Below are 20529 nucleotides of genomic sequence, written 5' to 3'. Positions count from 1 at the left end.
GTAAAATGTTCTAAATATTTGCTGTTGGAAGAAAGCAATGCTATGGTAGACTCTGAAGTGATATTCATAAGAACCGCGAACACTGACTAATTGATTAACCAAGAGTTCTTGAAGAGAATGATTTGATTAGGGTAATTTATAGAGATTGTATCTTTTGTCATCATTTGTCTTTGAAAACATAGAAGAAAACTGCTTCCAAGTGCATGTAGCCGCTGGCATGAGAGATGGTGTGCACTACATCATCAGTTACAGCAGACTGCTCAATTTTGTACCTTTCCAGCTAGTCAAATATCCAATAACAACACACGTGCGCACACACGCACACACACACACACAAAAGCTCTCTAGCTCTTTGCACTCGAAACTTTTCTAACATCACCTTAGAAAAATATTTGGGGTTGTTCGCCGCTCTGCTCTCTGTAGCATAAACATTTATTTAAATGGGGCTGTCTTTTCAGTAATGAAGAATGAAGGAAAAACAATGGTCTGATTTTGACAAATTAACTTGTGATTTGGAGAGTCAGTGAAGCAGGGAAGAGACATTCCTAACTATACTAATTAAATGAGCTTGCAACATTTATTTTAATGCAATGGAACCAGCCATATGAAGATGAACATTTTAATTTATTTTGCAGTGACATTATGAAAAATTTCTCTGCTGCAGATTATCTACAAAAACAAATCTCATCAGCATCTAGGTTTGTGCATGAAATTTACATCTCTCACACAAGTTTGACCTTCCCCAGTGAAAACAAATGAAATGTGCTAAGTTAAAAAGTTTCTGCAAAGGTTGTCTTCCCATTGATGCGGTGGTTTATGTTCAAATTACCTCTGTGAAAAACACATCCATTTTTCATGGTGCAGTGTAGATGAAAAATTCTGAATCCGTTCTAAGGGGAATGCAAATATAGCTCATTAGTTCAAAAACATTTTTCATGAACGACTGCTGAGTATTTTCAGGCAGATGAGAATGTGCAGCTTCAGCCAAGAATGAGCACCACATGTCCTACTAATTGTTTTTTAAACTTGTTCCTTTCCTCTATGGCATTCAGTTACTCTAGAAAGTGGGAAGATTCCTGGAGAAAAAAAAATAAATACAGGTAGCCTCACTTATAGCTTATAGTAGGTCTTTTCAATATTGTGTGCAGTATGAGGAAAAAAATAGGAGCATTAGCTTTCAGATGGGTAATATCGTTATATTCAAGCACATGACATTTCTCTTCTCTGAGTTTTTTCAGGTTTTAGTAATGAGTAGAAATATTATTTATGGAGTGCCATCAGCAGAGAGAGCGTTGTCCTAAGGTTCATATCAGTGACGATGTTATGGAGCTGCTGTCAGTAGGAACTGCAGGAGCTCATTGGGTTTTGCTTTTTTAACTAGGTTGAGCAGCAGTAAGGTATTTTCACTGCTTAAAATGATCCTTAAGGTGTTTTAGCCAGGATTTTCCTCTCTTTTCAGCATGCATCCCGAAAGTTCAGTACAAGATGGCCTTAAAAAGCAGAAGATTTGTGCAATGATTCAGGCTTCCAGCCTTTCCTCCATGAGTGTGAAGATAGAACAATTAGAAACAATGAACAGCAACAACAACAAAAAACAACATTCTGCAGAAATTTTGTGATTACACTGTCTGTCACTTGGTGTATACCCCATGTCTCTGAGCGGTGGTTGTCTGCATGCGGTGGGCACCAACCAGCTCCTCACCCCCTGGCAGAGGAGGACTCTCCCCATGGCCTGATCCACCTTCGCAGCTCAGGCAGGTTTTTTCCTCAGCCCCCTGAACCCAGGAGTGCCTGTGAGTTACAGCCATGCCCTGGCACCTATGGACTCATAGATTATCTTCACCTGGTCTCCCAGGATGTCCGTGTGTTCCACCAAGAGATTGGCAAACTCTGGCAAGTTGTGAAACACCCCTGAGCTGTGGCCATCCCTGGACTGAACTGTCCACTGGACTACCCTCTGTGCACAGAAATGCTTGAAATGGGATGAGTGCAGACTTGCCCATCTGAAACTGCAGGGGGATTTTAGACAGGAAAGCAGTTACTACTGAAAGCTGAGTTGGAATTTAACCGTAACAATTGTATTAACATCCCTAATGCAATGTTATGGGAATCCTAATAGCAGTCAAGTATGAAAACTTAAGTCAGTTGATGGTAAAAATCCTGTTGCCCAAGATCATAACCCCTCTTTTTCACCTGAAAAGCAGTCCTGTGTTCCCTAGATGTTTGCTAAACACTTGCTTATTACCTCTTTTTCAAGATGGAAGATCACCAGGTGCTGAATAAAACCACTGTTCTGTACACTTGTTAATGTTTTGTTGATGAATGTCATGCTACCATTTTTTTTTCTTGACTAAAGATGCTGTTTTTCTATTTAGGTCTTCCAGAATACTTTTTTTTTTTTTTTGGTAGCCAATCTTAAAAAATATTCTCTTATGATAATTTCAGGTGACAAAGTCCTGAAAGCTTGTTCTTTACTTTTAGCTTGCTGAAACAAGAGAGGTATTCCTGTGCTTCAAAACAATAGGCAGAGAAAGAATTTTCTCCAGATTTCACAGCACTTTCTCGTAAAGTGAAAACCAGGACCTGTAATCCAGCCCCCACAGCTACAGAGCCAGAACACAACCATGGTTTCACTTGCAACAAGGAATGCTCCCCCAAGAAAGTGGTTCCTCATATTTCCTGTGAATATAAGAAATGCCCTGGATAGTGTAAACACATAGACTATGAATGCCTCCAATTCCTTGAAGGTTAGGGTCAGTGCTGGAGCACTGGCAATGTAAGCTCCGGTGTGTGATTCTCAGCACTGAAGGAAAGAAGAGGATTTATATGGAGTTAAAGGGGTGACGGTCAGCCTTCGTGTTGAATATACACTGCAGCATTCAATAACTGCCTTTAAAAGTCATTGGGTAATAATTATGCTCAGAAATAATGAAGCTGTCACATCATGCACTGACTCCAACAGAAGAGCTAGCTGAAGAAACAAACCTTCAGGACACCTAAAATCACATAAAATTGCCAATGTATCATCTGAGAGGAGAGAGAAAAGTAGCCTCTTCCACTGTGATGGAGTTGTTTGAAGCTGTTTCACTGGTCTTGAAATGTGGAAGTGTTTTACCATCACTGAGACTCCCTTAAAACAGTCAGCAGCCAAGCTCATGGTCGCAAAGCTGAAATTTCTAACTATGCATACATTCAGCTAAAAACACCAGTGTGCTGAGATGATCTCATAGGACTAGGCTCATCCACAGAGGTACTTTTATGAAACCATGACTCCACCAACAATGAGTCTGTCACGTGTTTTTCAGTGTGCCATTTACAAGCAATAAAGGCTGCTGTCATGCCTCCCACAAGATCCCTGATAAGAGAAAAAGATGATGCATTTATACAAAAGAGAAGCTAGCACACAGACCTTCAGGAAGAAACTTTTGACAATTTGCTTTTGATTCCAATATAACCTACAAGGAGTTCATTGCTCTTTCTGAGCTCGTATACATCTTGTGTTTCCCTTTAGGAATCATTTCTCTTCATTCAGCTTTTTACTCTGTTTAGGCAACCAGATTGATGTTGTGTGCCTGGACTGGGTGCTTTTCTGGCTTTCTGTGAAGCTAGCGGCTCAGACAATGGCAGGTATCCATCCCAATGGGGAGATGCTTTATTTCTCACCAGTCTTCCTGACCCCTCCAGAAGCCACATTTCTTCCCCTTTTGTTTGTCCCCTTTTCCCCTTTCTTACTCTGATTCCAATTACCCTTTAGCTAAGAAGCATCCAATGATATTAGTCGCCTTCTGCCATTCATAAAGAGCAGCCATTTGCTTTCATCCCCATAAACATTTATATTAGACCAAGGTAAAAAAGGAGCAACCTCATGAGGCTTTCTTGTGAGAGATTAATCTGTGTGTGCTTCTTCTGTAGGAGCTGCAGCCCACCGTTCCTCTGGAAGACACCAAGCAGTCCCTCTGTGGTCAAGAGCAGGTTTAATGTATCTCCAGCCATCTTCCTTGCTGACCACAAATAGGACACAGAGCTGGTGAACAGACAACATGGTCAAGGTGCTAGTGGATACCAGCTGCTCCCATCTGCCTCAGGAAACCCTCCATCACACCCTGGGACATGAGAAAGTCGGATGAGTCCGAAGCTTCTGCCTGCAGTGGCAAACCTCTGAAGACCTCCAGCTGTAATGCTGTGGTTGCCACTTCCAGACTTCTCTGTGGCTTAGGTGACTGGGGGCCCTTCTCTGCTCACATTGAGCTGCCTGTAAATCCCCATGCAGTTGGAGACACCAAACTGGGGCAGCACTGGCTTTGTGGCTGGCTATTGAAAGCGGTGTCTCTGATCCTAGTCAATGGATCACCTCAGCTTAGGGATCCTCCTGGGTCTGGCTGCAACTCCTGCCTTTCACACACCTGTCATTTTGACTCACTGATTGCTGAGTGGCTCTAGCATCAGACAGCCTGCAAGGTTTTTTCCACGAGATGCTAGTCTTTGGACAGCAGGAGTGCCATAAATGAAAGCTAACAGACAGATATGAAAATAAGTTTTCTCCCTCTGTCTTTCTCTTTCTCTCCCTGTCCTTTAGTGCAAAACCAGTTTGCAGGAGATTAATTTTATGTAAAGTTTTGCATTTCAGATTGTGATCAGCATTTTTTTTCCCTCGGTTGGCTCTGAGAAAACATATATTCAAGTTTGAGAATTCATCATGTCTGATTAATGATGTGTATATAGAGCTTTCTGTATCATCTTCCTTCTTTTGGTCTTTTTTATTCAGTTGTTTGCTGTACTCCAACCCTGCGGATAGATGGTTCTGCAGTGATAAATGTAAAGTTTGCATAAGCCATGTAACAGCAGGACAGCCTATTATCACTGTACATTTTCCATGGCTGTGCAAACCTCTGTAGGCTATTTTATTGCTAATAGATCCACAGAGAAACAGTAGTGATTTTATGACTCTTTTTAAAATGGAAATTCATGTTTGAGAAATACAACTGGGAGGAAACAGATGTAAACCACTTAAGCATTTGCAGAAAATTGAGATGCGCACTCTTATTTACAGACCCACATCGCCTCCATCGTTTTATTTTCAAAATTAAAATAAGCAATCTGTTTGCCATGGGAAATGAGGAACCGTAAACTTGTTGTTTTTCCTTTACAAGCAATGGCCAGCATCACTGTCTCTGTGCTTAATGGCACAGCAGAAAAGGGATGACAATTGGCACCCCCCCCCCCCAGGTTTTATTGTTTATAACACATTCCCTTTGTAATCTGCGTGAGAGGTATGCAAGTGGGAAAGATTTTAGCATAACAATGTGTCTGAATTCACATAATGTTATAAAAGCTAACATGATTAGCTAACCTATTATAAGGTTTTACCCAAGTATTTAAAGCTATTGGAAAATTGATTTAAAAAATTTAATAGCAAAAAATTGCGAAGCATTTACACTCATGTCAGAGTGCTAGTGTGCTCATTGCCTACACCAGCAGAAAATATTTTTTACTTCTTGCATGCTGATTTAGATTACTGATTTTGAGGGCCAAGCATCCAATTGGAAAATTATTATAAAATAACCCTATAAGCTCAGTTCAAAGTGTGAACTCAGGAAATCATCTGTCAGAAAAGGACAGCACTGAACGTCTATTAGTTATAACAAGACTTTATGCTGATCTGCAGCCCTGCATCCATGCAGACTGGAACATGCACCCTCTTAGTGCTCTTTTAAGAAAGGTATTATGGAGGCTTGGAATTATGGCACAGCATCGCTGAGGGCCAAGGCTGAAAGAGGACACAGTGAGCCCCTTACTCCCCAGGAGTCACCACCAGGCACAGATTTTTTCAGTTTTGTATTTCTGAATTATTGACTGTTTTCCAGGAAAGTAAGGGGGTACAATGCTTAAGTTCTTAAAAGGGACTCACAATATACCCTTACAGATTTCTCCTATCTGAATAAGGCAACTGAGTGAGCAGTGTAAAAAGCTCTGCATTCAACAAGCTGCTGAAAGCCAGCCTTGAAGCTCGGGTGAAGCCAGGTCCTTCTCCTCTGCAGCCATGCTGGTAGTCACCTGGACAACATATTCTTAAGAAAAATTTGAAATTCTGATGAAGCAGCTGAGAAGAAGGTGGAGGACCTCACTGAGATGCCCCATTTGGGCCTCCTCTTGTGCCATAAGAATACGAGAAAGGAACAGAGAGCTGCTTTTGTTCAGGGCAGTGCCACCAGCAGGCCTGGATCATGTCAACACAGCTTGCAAGCAGGAGAGGGAAGAGAGCAGCTGGGGAGAGCAGAGCTGGCAGTGTCAAACACCCAGGGAGCAAGGATGCAAGCTCTCAAAGAGCAGATTGAAGAGAAAGAAAAATCAGGTGTCAAGAAAGAATGGCCTGGGGAAGTGGGGAAGCAAAACAGCTGGGATAGGAGAGCTCCCATAAAGAGCAGAACCAGACACTAATTCCACTTTTGGGAGAAAAGACTAAGACACATATTGCATTAAGGAGAGCTAACAATACAGACTGCCTCCCCTAATGTTGCTCTTCCACGCGATCAGTTTCCATAGTGATGTCGCTTGATTGCAAGCAAGAGAGGAGATGACGATCTCTGCAACAGCGCAGGTGGCTCCACAAAAATGCACAAGACCCTTGTATCCCTGAAGAGTGGCTTGCTCCAGCTCCTGCCCGATGATACATGCAGGAAGGGACTGTCAGTTTTGACCTACCTGTACGCAGAGCAGGGACACTCTCCTGCTCCATCCCCAAAAGCCTGCAGAAAGCAAAGCCTCTCGCTGGCCATGTTGCATCTGCCACCAACAGGCCTGCCACATCCCAGACCTTGGAGACACCATTCAGAAAACGTGCTTCAGCCTTCCAGTCCACCACAAACAGCAGCGACACTGGTAAGCTGGAAGAGATGGTGTTTCACACAAAATTGAAGTGAAAGAAATCTTTCTTATACTTTCCTTCACTTCACTCAGCACTGATAAGTACATTAAAGAGCTTTATTGACCCCTGGTAGTTAAACGGAAAGCTTTCTTGTTGCAGCACTGAAAGAAGGGACAGATTTTCCAACAGCTGTCTAATATCTCTGTCAACATGGAAATGAAATAGATTTAAGGACCTCGGAAAAGCATCCGAACATTTAGTGCCCAGTAATAACGAATTCCAATTTCCACATGCAGAAACTGGAATTACTTTCAGTCTGCTCTACCAGCTTTCTAAATAAACATCTGGTGCAATTTTATTTTTTAGAACAAAACAAAACAAAACAAAAAACTTCCAAAAGCAGGCTTCTAGCTGACCATCTCTTCATTAACCCAGCTACAGAGGCAAAGTGTTTGAAAACGCTGGCGTGAACCTGTGTGTCAAATTCAGGCCCAGAGGGAAGAAAAGAGCAAAAATAAATAGCCAAATAACAGGATAAATGAGAGCCAATTTTGCTGGGTTTTGTGAGACACACCAAAACCCTTCAGATCCATGTTGAGCAGTGCTCAGATCAATGGACAAAGAGACAAATAATCACAGTGTTTTCATTCTGCAGCTGCACACAACACTCCTTGTTCTTAGATCAAGGCATTGTGAAGAGGAAAGATCAAGCAAACATAGCCTGAGGACCTGTGAAGAGATGACTGCTCCTTTCCTTGGTCCAGCCCAGCCTGCTATAGCTTGTATCTTAAAACCAACAACAAGATTGAACAATTATTCCCTCTACGCTTGTTATTGTCATCCAATAAAGCAGCATCTGAAATAATAGCCTTTCTCCTGCCACCCAAGGTTGAATGCTGGAGAAAAAATGTATTGAAACTGATTAGGTTAGAGAGATAGGTCTGCATAAATAATTGCTATAAGTCAACTAAGTCAAAATAATAATAGCAGAGAAAATTAACTTTCAGACAGAAAAGCTACCTGCCTATGCTCTCATTTATACACTGAAGACTAATTCAGCAAATGAAGAATACAATTCTTGGGACAAAGCAGGTAACCTATGGATTCATGATGATAGCTGTCACAAAAGCCAGGTCTTCCCTGAGATCAATTGGACCCAAGTAGAGCTAAATTCATTATTATTATTATTATTGTTGTTATTGTTATTATTATTATCATCATCATCATCATCATCATGGAAACACATTGAGATTCATACAACTTTTCTTGGTTGTTTTGCCCTGTTTGCCAGCAAGGGAGTCTAGATTTACAGATAATTAGGTAGGATACTTGAAGCAATTCAAGATTTCCTTTCATACAGCTGAAAGGTGTATTTTTTTTTGACTGATTTTTTTTTTCCTCATATATGTCATCAGGTACTTTGTTCAAAACTAGCACGCTGTACAGAGTAGATTTCTTCTTCAATTAATATTGCAGTAGTGATTAAAGATTACTGCTTCTCTGTGCAGTCAACAGCAATTTGAATGTGGAAAACCTTTTGGCAACCCTCCCTTTCACAGGAGAGGCAATGTCTTGGGTCAGTATCTCATCTCTTCAAGGTCTCTCTTCTTGGTCTTGAAATAATATTTATAGCCCCATTTGTCTTGTCGGTACCATTCCCTCTTCACAAGAAGGAACCAGATCAGAGCAATCATTACCACCGTGTTTTATGCAGGAGTCTACATCTAGTAACAAATTCTCTGCTTGGGCCAAGTCGATGAGAGCAGTGCTGTGTCTGCTGAGCAGGTCTCTTGTCTCTGCCTAGCTCATTCTTCACAGCTTTTTCCTTCCCTTCCCTTCCCCTTCCCTTCCCCTTCCCTTCCCCTTCCCCTTCCCTTCCCCTTCCCTTCCCCTTCCCCTTCCCCTTCCCCTTCCCTTCCCTTCCCTTCCCTTCCCTTCCCTTCCCTTCCCTTCCCTTCCCTTCCCTTCCCTTCCCTTCCCTTCCCTTCCCTTCCCTTCCCTTCCCTTCCCTTCCCTTCCCTTCCCTTCCCTTCCCTCCCTTCCCTTCCCTTCCCTTCCCTGCCCTTGCCTTCCCTTCCACTCCCCCTCCCTTAGCCCTCCCCTTCCCCTTCCCTTCCCCTTCCCTTTCCATTTTATTTTATTTTATTTTATTTTATTTTATTTTATTTTATTTTTATTTATTTATTATTTATTTATTACTGTGCCAGAAATTGATGTGCTTTAAGTAATCTGATAGGTTCTCTAGTTCTTGGCCATTTTATTATTTTCAGTGAAGTGCATTTTGTATGGATTCTTTTCTTTTGCTCGTTGTCCTAAACACCAAAAAAGTACTTTTTTTCCCAGTGAAAGGGAAGGAAGTTTTGCAATTCTGTATTCAGGACTGAACGTAAGTTAAATAATCATGTGATGATACACTGTGTAGACAAGCTAAGCAAACAAAATCTCCCCTCAAAAAACGATGTTTCACAGTTATAAAGTGGCTTTCCTACCAACCATTAGGTTGCAGTTTTACACTTTTAAGTCTAGTAAAAGGCTTTCCTTGTACTTCCAGGTAAGCAATGATGTGACTCCTTATCGACTATTAGCAAATACATTTCTGTATTCTCATTTATGTGCAGAATGTAAATTTGACAGTGGGCATCTGAACTTGCAGGACTTGTGAGGCACATCAGTATTGAACTCGCAGTGTTTTCATGTTGAGGAGTGCTTCTACATTACATTTATACTGAGCTTGCAGTTATATAGCATGTGGCCGAAGCCAAACTTTTAGAGATTCTACAAAAAAAACTAACCATAGACTGCAAGCATGAGAATGGAGAAGTAGTCCCAGAACCCTTTTTATCACATAAGAAACTTGGAAAGACACAGTTAGCAAGGAAAATGTGAATGGTTATGAATATTTTTTACATATACAATTCCCAGTCTTCATCCCCATCCCCACTCTGACTGTCAAGGGTGGCCCTTGGTTTTGGTGAAATCTGTGATACTCGTGCCTCAGATTTGATGGAAACTCTTCCCTAATACTGAAAGAGATAAAGTTGAAACGAGGTGGAACTTGAAGTTAATGAAGTTCTTTACTTGCTGTCATATACCCCATTGCAAACTCTCCCTAGTTTATCATGATTATCACATTATTCTTAAAGTCTTGGAGTTAGGGGCTATGTGACATACGTAGTTTGCGGTTTCACCCCAAGATTTAAGTCTTTGTAGTTTCAAAGGAAGGTGTGAAAATGTTAAAAAAAATAGACGATCAAAAATCAAAAGGCTGATAAAAGAATTGAGAATGTGCATATGTTTTAAATCTCAGCAATATGAAGGATTCTCATTATTATTAAAACTACATAAAAGGAAATTCCTGTGATTGTAGAAACATTTATCATCAAGTATGGAATGCCTGTATTTGGCAATAGTGTATGTTTTCTTACAGATTCATAAAGCACTTTGCACTACAAGGTTTCCTATATCCTAGAGGTTTAAAATATGCAAGAGAATCCTATTCCTTTTAGATGCCCGGTGTTCATATCTGAAATCACATTTTGGCCACAAAAGAGAAATTAATAAGCCATCACTCACCATTTTCTGTGGTAATTAAGGAGTTGCACTAAACTGAGCATTGCAAATTTTCTACGTGCCAATTTGCTGCCACTTTTTAGTACACTGGCTGAGGAGTCCAGAAATCAAAGAGATGCTGGTGACTTCAAACATGAATACATTGAGCTGTGCTGTTCTGAATGAAAATGGACACAGAAGTCGATGTTAACATTTTTCTCTATGGAGTCCTTTAAAACAGGCATGTTTGATGCTTTCTTCCCCATGCCGAAGCTGGAATTAAGTAATGAATAAACATGTCTCACTGAAACAACTTTGACATTTCAACTAAGTTTCCCCATTAATTAAGATAAGGTAGTCCTGGCCCCCCAGAAAAGGAGTAGAAATTTGAGAGAACCTGGTGGCTGAAGTATAGTATAAAAAAGCTGTATGAACACTTTGTTAAATGCACAGATTTAACCCTGCTGTTTTGCTCCTAATCATTATTAATTGCCTCCAGTGGTGGACATTAATTTCCCTATTGCAGCAACATGCATCTTGAGTTTGGGCATATCCTAATATATCAAGTGGGACAGGTGATATAATTCAGCTGGTCACAGCTGGAAAGAAGACAGCCACCCACATGCAAGCAGTCTGTCAGCCTTAGTTACGCTGCAGACACCACTGCAGCCTCCATAACAACATTGTACATTTATCTCTGGGGATAACTTTACAAGAAGTATAGCTGATCGGTTCATCCTATTTAATCTGCTGTTGTCTTAGCAGTAATAAGAATGCTTTCACCTAAGCTTTAGCTGCAGATTTGGGGGTGGGGGTGTGTGGGAGGAATTTGCATGCATGACAGAATAGCCTGAGCCTCTCCGGGTTAGTAGAAAGGGGAGGGGTGGGGATGGCATCCCAGATCCATGGAAGGTGAAACAGAGCAGCCAAAAGTCCAGTGCCTCCATCTGGGCCATGAGAGGTTTGCACAAATGGTTTCTGTTTCTGACAATGGCACATTTACAGGTGTAGAATGTTTCCTTCGAAAAAGTCTTGCCCAAGTGTCCTGATTATATAGTTAATTAAACATTCAAATTGCTGCTAGCTCAGAGCGCCTTCCCTAGCACATCCCATAACTCCACTTCAGCAGCCGTTATGTTGCATGCATTGAATTCAAGCTAGAAGATAAAGGAAGTTTGGGCAAATAAAAGACTGCATAAAAGAATTTCAGGATTTGGCCCAGAGGAATGATGAGGGTTTATACTAAGCACGACCAGGTCCTGCCATTGCTTGTCTTCAAATATAATTAACCTTTTTTTTCAGCACTGAAATTACCTTCATTTGTAACAACCAGGAAAGAATAAGACATGGAGCTTTTTAGCACTTTGGTTAATTGGTATGCACGAGTTTGGCTGCCTGTTCAAAGCATTGTCCAAACATACAAAAATCAGTTGTCCAAAAAAAAAAAAAAAAAAAGAAGGAGGAAATTTAGGATGTGGAGAATTTCTGGAACAAGATCTTCCATTTCAAATTTTTCAGAGAATTGTGAAAGCACCTTTCCAAAAGCAAATTTCTTTTTGATATAAAACAGCAGATGTATTTTGGTAATCTGAAAGAAGAGTCCCATGCTTCATTTGACAAGACTTGAAGGCAATTCATATTCAGACCAGCTTGGCAATTCCTGGTAACTAATCCACTCTCAAATTCACAACTGAAAAAGTGAAGTGCAAGAGTTTAAAAACACAACTCAGTTATTTAAGAGAACAAATCCTCTTGTAGTAGCCTGACATGAACTTGATGGGTCTTCTTTCTGGTCCTTAGTTCTTGTGCCTTTCCAATTATCCTTATCTTATAGGTCTTATCCTACAAATCCTTACTGCCTTTTGCAGAAATGCCCCATCATTCAGGGGAGGCACCATACAAGTGTAGTTGTTTAATGAATCAGAACATTTAGGTAAAGTTAGTCCATAGCATCTTAGCTTGTGGTAACATTTTACACTGAGCCTATAAGCATTATAAATTGTGTTTTTAAATGCTCAGTGATTAAGCTCGATGCATATAACCTAGATGAAAATCATCAGCAATAGAGAAAAAGGAAATATATACTTATGTTGCTTTGAAATGGTTTAGTTCTTCACTGCCCCTGTGAACTACTCCGTACAAGGACTCCCAAACAATACCTCGATAATAATATCACCATTTTGTTAAAAGTGACCTTCTGTCCTGACAGAACCTGAATTATGTTGTTGGCTTTTTCTGTTGGGACGACACATCATCCAAGTAAAACCTCTGCTAGGGTCAGGGCTGCCTCCTGCCTTTGATCTCCCCCTTTTCCCATAGAAGGGCTGTCCAGGGCTGTGTTTACCATGTCCTCGTCCCGCAGCTTTGCTGGAGGGACGCGGCGTCCCCCCCGCTGCAGCTGGTCTGGCTCCTCAGCTGCCTGACTCTGCTCAGCCTTCCCTGGAAGACTCCTTCCACTTAGTCGTGGACAACTTTATATTTCATCTGGAGTGACACCTGATTTGGAGGTCTGGAACACAGTGTTTATACCTTTTTTTTTTTTTTTTTTTTACCACTTCTAAGGCATGCTGTTTTGCTATCCAAGAACCAAGCGAAGGGTTTAATAGCGGAACAAAAATCCAGCGAGGAATGAAAACAATTCTGGATATGCTGTGGTTGTTTTCATGGACTTACACGAGGTGTTTTTTGTTATCTGGGCATCAAAAGAGTTTGAGTTAAGCTGCCAGTACCACTGTCACAGATCTCTCTGCCAACCTGTGAATCAGATGCTCACTATCAAAATGGGTCAATGAAACTGTTGTGCTGCCTGTTTTGGATGGCTTTGCTAAATAGCTTTGTTTTAGCTAGAAATATTATTTATGAGTTATCACAAGACGATTCCAGTGTTATGATCACTGTTATTAACATGAGTTTAAAGGAACAAAGGCTTTGTACTAAAAAGGAAACAAGTAAGAAAAAGCCTTGCACAATGGTATGGAGGTAGAGTTCTTTACAGCAGTATACATTTCCCTGTTAATTAAAATAGTTAAACTGGGGAACTAGACATTGATGCAATATGTTGTTCCCATTCTGGAAATACATTCACTAAGAGTTAATAAATAATCTATGAATTCTAATCTTTTAAAGTCATTTCAGAGGGATGAAGTCATCTGCTATAATTGTAAATGCAGTACCTCTGCCTTCACCGCATTGAAATGGATAGGTGAGCAACTGATTAGAGGTGCTGGGTTGCTAGAGATAGATGCCCCAATTTAAATGTCACACCATTTGTTTTTAGCAAATTGAGTTGCTAGAATAATATTTCCTTCTATTGTAAGGCTTTAGGCCTTGATTTCTACCCGCTTTGTCCCAGATTTAACAGGGCAATGGGATTCATTTTCTTCCTCTTAAATCTGCAGGGATTGCCTCACTGATGCTGACTCAGTATATAGGCCAGATTTCCAGACTATGCAGTTCTATCTACCTGGTGCCAGATTTACAGGAGCATCATGCTCTCATTTTGGCACCTGAGGCAAATCTTGCTGCAAGAGCACAGCAGGAGCTGCTTGTGAAAAACTTAGGGGAGTTGTTGTGTTTTGTTTTGCTTTTAACAGAACCTGAGCTGACTTCCCTGGAAAATCAAGCTTTCAGTGTCTAATTTCAGCCTCTTCTATCCCAGGCCCTTAAATTCATCCATGTTGATCCCAAACAAAAAGTGCATGAAAGGCTATGAACTCCCCAGGCAGGGGGCACACATCATTTATGGAGCTGGTTTGCCACCCCCAGACTGCTGCCAGGACCAGGGTGGATCACTGAGACCTTGCTCACGGGTGCGACGTTGTCCTGCTGATGCGATCAGGACTGTGGCACAGACGTGCTCATCTCCCATACCCATGTTTCCATAATCAGGTTTAATTCTCTTGTTGACAGTCAAATGAGCCGACATGAGGCTGTCAGTCTGTGCAAGCCACATCAAGCTTCAGATTCACTCAGCTTCTGTCAGCTGCTTGCTTGTGACAAAATGTCATGGTTTGGAGCATGATTCACCCTCATCTGTAGTGAGCAGTGAGTTTTAATTGAAATTGCATCATCAGAGAGCTGCAGTCAGGCACTGCTATGTTTCTTGGTGATCACAAGCCCAAAGGAAATGACTTGAATGAAGCACAGAGCCAACAAATTACCCAGCTAAGGTCCCACCTAAAGGGAAACCCAAGCACACCTGGAAGTACACACACTCTCAGGACAAAAACCTAACTTACCTCTCACCTCCTAGAGCATTACATAAATGTATCCCACTGGAGATCCAGACCCAGCTAAACCTGGTGCTGTAAAAATGAAAGACAGACCACACCACTCTCCCAGCTTATTCAGTACCCCAGCCTTTTACGTGGATATCAATGGCAGCATTGTCCAGCAAATACATTATAGAGAGACAGTCAAAAATGGTATATCAATGATAGCATCTTTAATAGCCATAAAAATAAAGTGAGGAAGACAGGGGGTGATAAATAAAGAACAGCCAGTATTGATCCATCTGCATCTGGTTTGTTAGATTTCTTATACAGTTCATGGGAACAAAAATCTGTCAGTTCATCCTCCTTCACAATAAACTGCTTCCCATTAACAAGCAGCGAATGATCTCATGGGTTTTAAAGGAACATGCAAGAGAGATCTGCAAAAAAAGGGTATGATGAGGATTATTAATATAGCAATAAATTTCATCAGCCTTGCCTCTTAAAACTAGGACAACTGCGCTCAGCAATAAAAATAATAATAATAGCCTGTAGCTCTTCTGCAGCTCCGTAACGTCCCTATGTCACTCACTTGTACGATAGCTTTAAAAGTGGTGCTTAAGCCAACCCGCTGAGAAAATATCACTTCCAGTGCTTTGAGCATGCATTAATCCTTGATCCCACATGTAGCAGCTTCACCGCGGTCCTGCTGCGTCTGAGGACAGTTTGGTAACCTGGCAAAAGAGAAGGAAGCCTTGGGGTCCTCTGTGGTCCCCTGGTGTACTTCCTGGGCTGTCAGTGTCCTGCCTGGCCTGCCATGGGCACTGTTCTGGGTGGATTCTCATCCTTCTCTACACTCTTTTGCTTTTTCTCAGCTGGGGTGTGCTGGCACATCCTGTGAGACCAGCACGCCTTCCTGCATTCAAGGTTGTGCAGAGAGAGGGAGAATCAAAACACCAAACAAACAACTTTGCCTTCTGGCTTTTCACTGTGTCCCCTCTTCTAAAATGAAAGCTAGAGCTTCCTCTCTCTTTTTCCAAGGACCAAATGTCTCGAAAGTTCGGTGTCCCAAGAACTGGAGAAAACCTTTTGCACTTTGTGGCACAGCTGCATTGGAGAGGAAGAGGCCACAGGCAGAGATAAGGGCTGCTCTGCGATGGACTCGGTTGTGGTGGTGGGAAAGCCCAGAAACCACTGGGATTTTTAACATCCCTCCTAAACTGGAAAGGCCAGGTGAGTGACTGACGCTTGGGTTTAGCGTACAGCTTACAGCGTATGCTAGTTTGGGCAGATTATTACAATATCAGAGTTTGTCTGCCAGCAAGTACACGGGGGATTTTGGAGTTCATTTGTACGTGTGTTTGGTGGGCTCCATGTGCTCACCAGCACGTAAATATTTTTCCCTTTGAGACCCCACACACTCGAGGTTACATTGCTGGAGCGTTTGGGAGGCCTTTCACAGGGCTGATGTCTGCCTCTGTGGAGGGGATGCCTGAGCACGCTCTGTCCACTTCCAGCCACAATGCATGCTTGCATATTTTGGACAGGAACAGCAGCGTTTCTAGTAAAGACATAGCACTAGACATAGGGCTCAGAAATACTCCTCATTTTCAATTAACTCAAACAGCTGAACATAATTTCTGCCAGGATTTGGACACGATGCAGTTCTGCTGTGTCACTAAAGACACATAGGGCTTCTCACACAGGATTTTCCCATCTCATCTTCTGTCTTCCTGCAATATGAACAAACTGACTTATTATTTCATCAGGTTCCCATTTCCCTCATCTGTGCCACAAGAGGGATAAAGCCCTGTTAGGGAAAGCAAGAGGCAAAGAGCTTCCAGAAAACTGCTGCTGCTGCAGTTCACCAGCTCCTTAAATTCAGCTTGTTATCCCAGGCCAGGAGCATGAGGGCAATTTAAAGGAGAAGACAACACAACTACCTTCCAGTACCTGGGAACAGGTGGAGCTCCTGCTACACCACATTACCTGGTGCAGCTCTCCTTGCCCCAAGACACCCCGTCTATTTTAGATGCTACTGTACAGTGTACTTTAATACAGCTCCCTTCATGGAGGGAGGCAGAGGAGTGTCAAGCAATATTGTTATAAACAAGCCTTTAACTCAATGGAGTTGTTTGACAGACTTGGAGCTCTGTATCCCGCTTGTTTACACATATGCAGACACACACACGTACGTACACACACTTAAATAACCTCTGCAGCTTAAAGCTCTGTTACTCCCTTTGTCCTTGCATCCTTTCCTCTAATGTTTATGACCCGTTTTCAAAGGCATGCGCTGGTATCTGATGATCTGTGTCTTTTCAAGTCTGCGTGCAGACACGCAATCCCGCTGTCTGGTAATGCTTCCGACGGACAGCCTTCCACCAGGCTCGCTTCCCTCTTCCCTCCTCTGCCCCCTTCCTGCGGATAAAAATGACTGATGAAGCCCATTACTTATCTATCAGATAATAGATCTACTTCGACACAGATTCCTTATGAAACTCTCTCTTAGCAAAATTTGTTCTGGACGTAGAGGAGGCACTGGGTTAAAACATTGCTTTCTTTGGGGGGTTAATTTAGCATTTAAATTCTTTTCCTCTATTGACTTCTTTTGTGGAAAATTGGTCCCCTATGTACAGCAGAATTTAGCTGATACATACATTTGTGGTATGGGAAAAAAAAAAAAAAGCAGTTTTGTAGTAAAAAATTCTCCCCATAATGCTGACAGCATCATGGCTTGTGGACGTGATTAAGATGCATACAGCAAAATCCTGACACCCAAACCAGGAGAAGGTAGTGCCGTCCAAAGGGGTTTGGTTACTTTCTGTTAGCTTTAAAGCTTTGCCAGTGATTAGGAGAGAGAATTAACTGTTTTGCAGCTTTGGCCACATTTCAAAGCACTGTGCCCTATTACACTGAGTGCTGAACAGTTCAAGCCCAGCAAAAATGCACAGCAACAGCAAGAGGCTGGGTTGGTTTCTGTGCTCAGGGCTGATCTTCTACTCTGCCTCTGTGGTGCTTGGGCTCTGTATGCATGTCATATTTCCCAGCTGCATGAACCCCTTGCAAACACATCCAAACCCAGAGAAACTATGACTTCCTTGCTGGTTCGTGATGCTTTTTTGACAACAGAAAAGATGCTCCCAGCTGAAATTCCAGGACTCCATACCCAGGCCAACATTTCTCTCCCGCGGAATTTACAAACCCTGCGAGGCAACATCTAGAGTTCAGCGGTCGTGTCAGGGCCTGCTTGTCAGGCAGGCAGCTCCCCGCCACCTGGGGCAGGCAGGCTGAGCTTGCAGCCCCAGGCTTTTTCTGGCTCTCCCCATGGACAGCAGGATGTGCTTGAGGGCTCTCAGAGAGCCCTGTGGCTGCACGAAGCCCTCTGCACCCTGCAGAAGGGTATCCTTCCCTTGCCTCTGCACACAGACTCCTCCACGCCTCTCCTCAGGACCTGTCCTCCCCCTTCGTTGCAGCATGGGACATTTCTTCTGCACTCCTTTTTCCTGCAGACTGATGTCCCCTCTCCCTGGGGCTGTGAGGAAGAGGCTGGCAGTGGCTGTTTTCAATATATCCTTGTGGGGGATGTATAGATGGCTACAGTTCCCAGTTTGGCAGTGCTCCCAGAAATAGCTCTTGCAGAAATATATATTCCTGAAATGACCTAAAAATAACCCAGTGGTAGCCTGAAGCGTGTATACAGTTGGAAGATGAAGATGCAGAAGGTACAAAATGCTGCTCTGCCTGCACCTGTGTCCCAGGGAGCACCTTTCTGGTGGTGTAACTCCTGCCATGGTCTGCGTGCCCTGCCTCACACCCCCACCAACACCTCCTGGTGTGAAGGACTTGCCTTGAAAGATCACACCTGCTTTCAGGAAGGGGCTGGGTGGAGGGAACCCCAAGCTTTGGGGGCACCAACACTTTACCTGCACATCTGAAATGAGCCCCTAAGAGGTACAAGGTCTTGATGACCCCAAACCTCTTCCAGCACCTTGAGCAGATCAGTGGCCTGATGGTACCTGGTGCAGGCAGCACATCACGGAGCAGGAGCCAGGGCTCCCCACTCTCCACCCCCAGCACCCACTTCTCTTCAAAAATGTTGTAAAACACTCAAAAAAAAACAAACCACAAAAACAAAAAACAAACAAACAAACAAACAAAAAACCCCAAACCAAAACAGCTGCTCTCATGTGCAATTAGTTTTAATATTGCATGCTGTACAGAAACAGAGTCAAATTAGCTTCAGCAGGTTTATCTCCATTTTTAACAGCAGTGTCTGAGAGTCAGTAGAGTCCTTCACAAATCCCATGTCCAAAATGAATATATGAATATATTGAGAAATTAGCATGAAATGGACAATATGGCAAACTTATTTCACATCTCCAGACAAAGACAAATGAAAATCAAGAATCTCTGCAGCATCCTAGAAAAAAAAAGCATCTTATTGAATAAATTACACTTGAAAAGGCAGCAGTGTTTTCTTAATGGTCAGAGATTGATTCTCAGGACCAGAAGCCTGAACCAGCAAACAAAGTACCCGCTTCTGTCTGCCCTGTTCAGAGAGCTTGCAGAGCTGAGTAAATAATTCTTAGTAGATAATTTACCCACACAAAAGCTTTCTTCTTTTTTTTTTTTTTTTTTCGCTTACTGGATGTCAGTACCTTGATTGTGGCTTCCTCTAATTTATTTGTAATTCAAATTTGGTTGTCCAATTTATTATCTTTCTCCTGTCCTAACAGGCTAGATGGACTGTGAAGGGTCTGTTACAAGTATTTCAACCTGTCTGTTCAGAAAAGGGCTGAGTTCATCACAAGCGACATCACACAGGATTGGGTTTTTCCTCCATCTGCATCAGCGCAAATTTTGTCATCGGGAAAAGCACTTTGGGCTGCTTTTGATGGGCTTTATTCCATTGGAGGATGTTTGCTCAAAGCTTCAGACCTGGAAAAGTGGTTGTACTGTGAGCTGTGTATGAGCAGGGCTGAAATGCAATCTTCTTTTTATTACCTTCACTTGAAATAGCAGCACCTGCAGCCACAGGCTGGTCTGCCAATGGCACAGTCAGACCCTCATCCAACTGCCTGGGTGCCTGTGCTCCAGGAAAATGTCCTGAGGAACTGGGACCGTGCTGTGTTCAGCAGTGTCCCTTTTAAATGTACTAATTGTGGAGCACACAATGAAGGGAAATGGTGGCAGCAGTGGTGGATGAAAGATTTTGTCCCTCATTAGGCAGGTTGAAGCTTGAGACTCTGGTAGAGCTTTGTCATCTCAGCCCAGCACTTCTGCTATATGGCAGTATTCAAGCGTGCAAACTTCAAATGGGTTTTCCACAGGCACTCATGCAAGCCAGACTCCATCCCTCACATGTCTGCGGAGAGCAAACAGACAAGAGATGGGAAGCCTGGGCAAAGGGAAGCCTTTTCCAAACTGCCAGCAGCACAGCTCCACTTAATGTAGTCCCTGCCGCAGCCCCTGGAAATGAAAGATGAGAAAAAATAGATCAAGGGCAAGTCAGCATCAGACAGCCATGTCTTAGGCAGGGCACCAGCTCTCCATGAATATTTGCTGCCATTCACACTGCTGCTTACAGCTCTTTCTTCATTACGTAGTTATAAAAAGACAGCCTTAAGTGTCGAATCATGAAAATCTGAGCAGAGGATGAGATTCAGAGTGGTGCTCCTCAGTTACAGTGAGGCTTTACCTAAAGAGTGGTGGTCAAGGGATGACCACCTCAGGTAGCATCTTTATAACAGTTTTACTGTATAACCCGGTAAAAATCAGGCAAAACTTGAGCAGCTTACTTATCATTTTCATTTTCACTTTGTTTCCTTGCTTGTCGTGCAGGTGTATGGGGGGCAGTGTGTTTTGGGTCTGGGTTTGAACCGGGGTGGTTTCTCAGCCCTT

This window comes from Cygnus olor, chromosome 2, assembly GCF_009769625.2.
Source record: "Cygnus olor isolate bCygOlo1 chromosome 2, bCygOlo1.pri.v2, whole genome shotgun sequence".
Lineage (NCBI taxonomy): Eukaryota > Metazoa > Chordata > Aves > Anseriformes > Anatidae > Cygnus > Cygnus olor.
Note: the sequence above shows the minus strand (reverse complement) of the source record.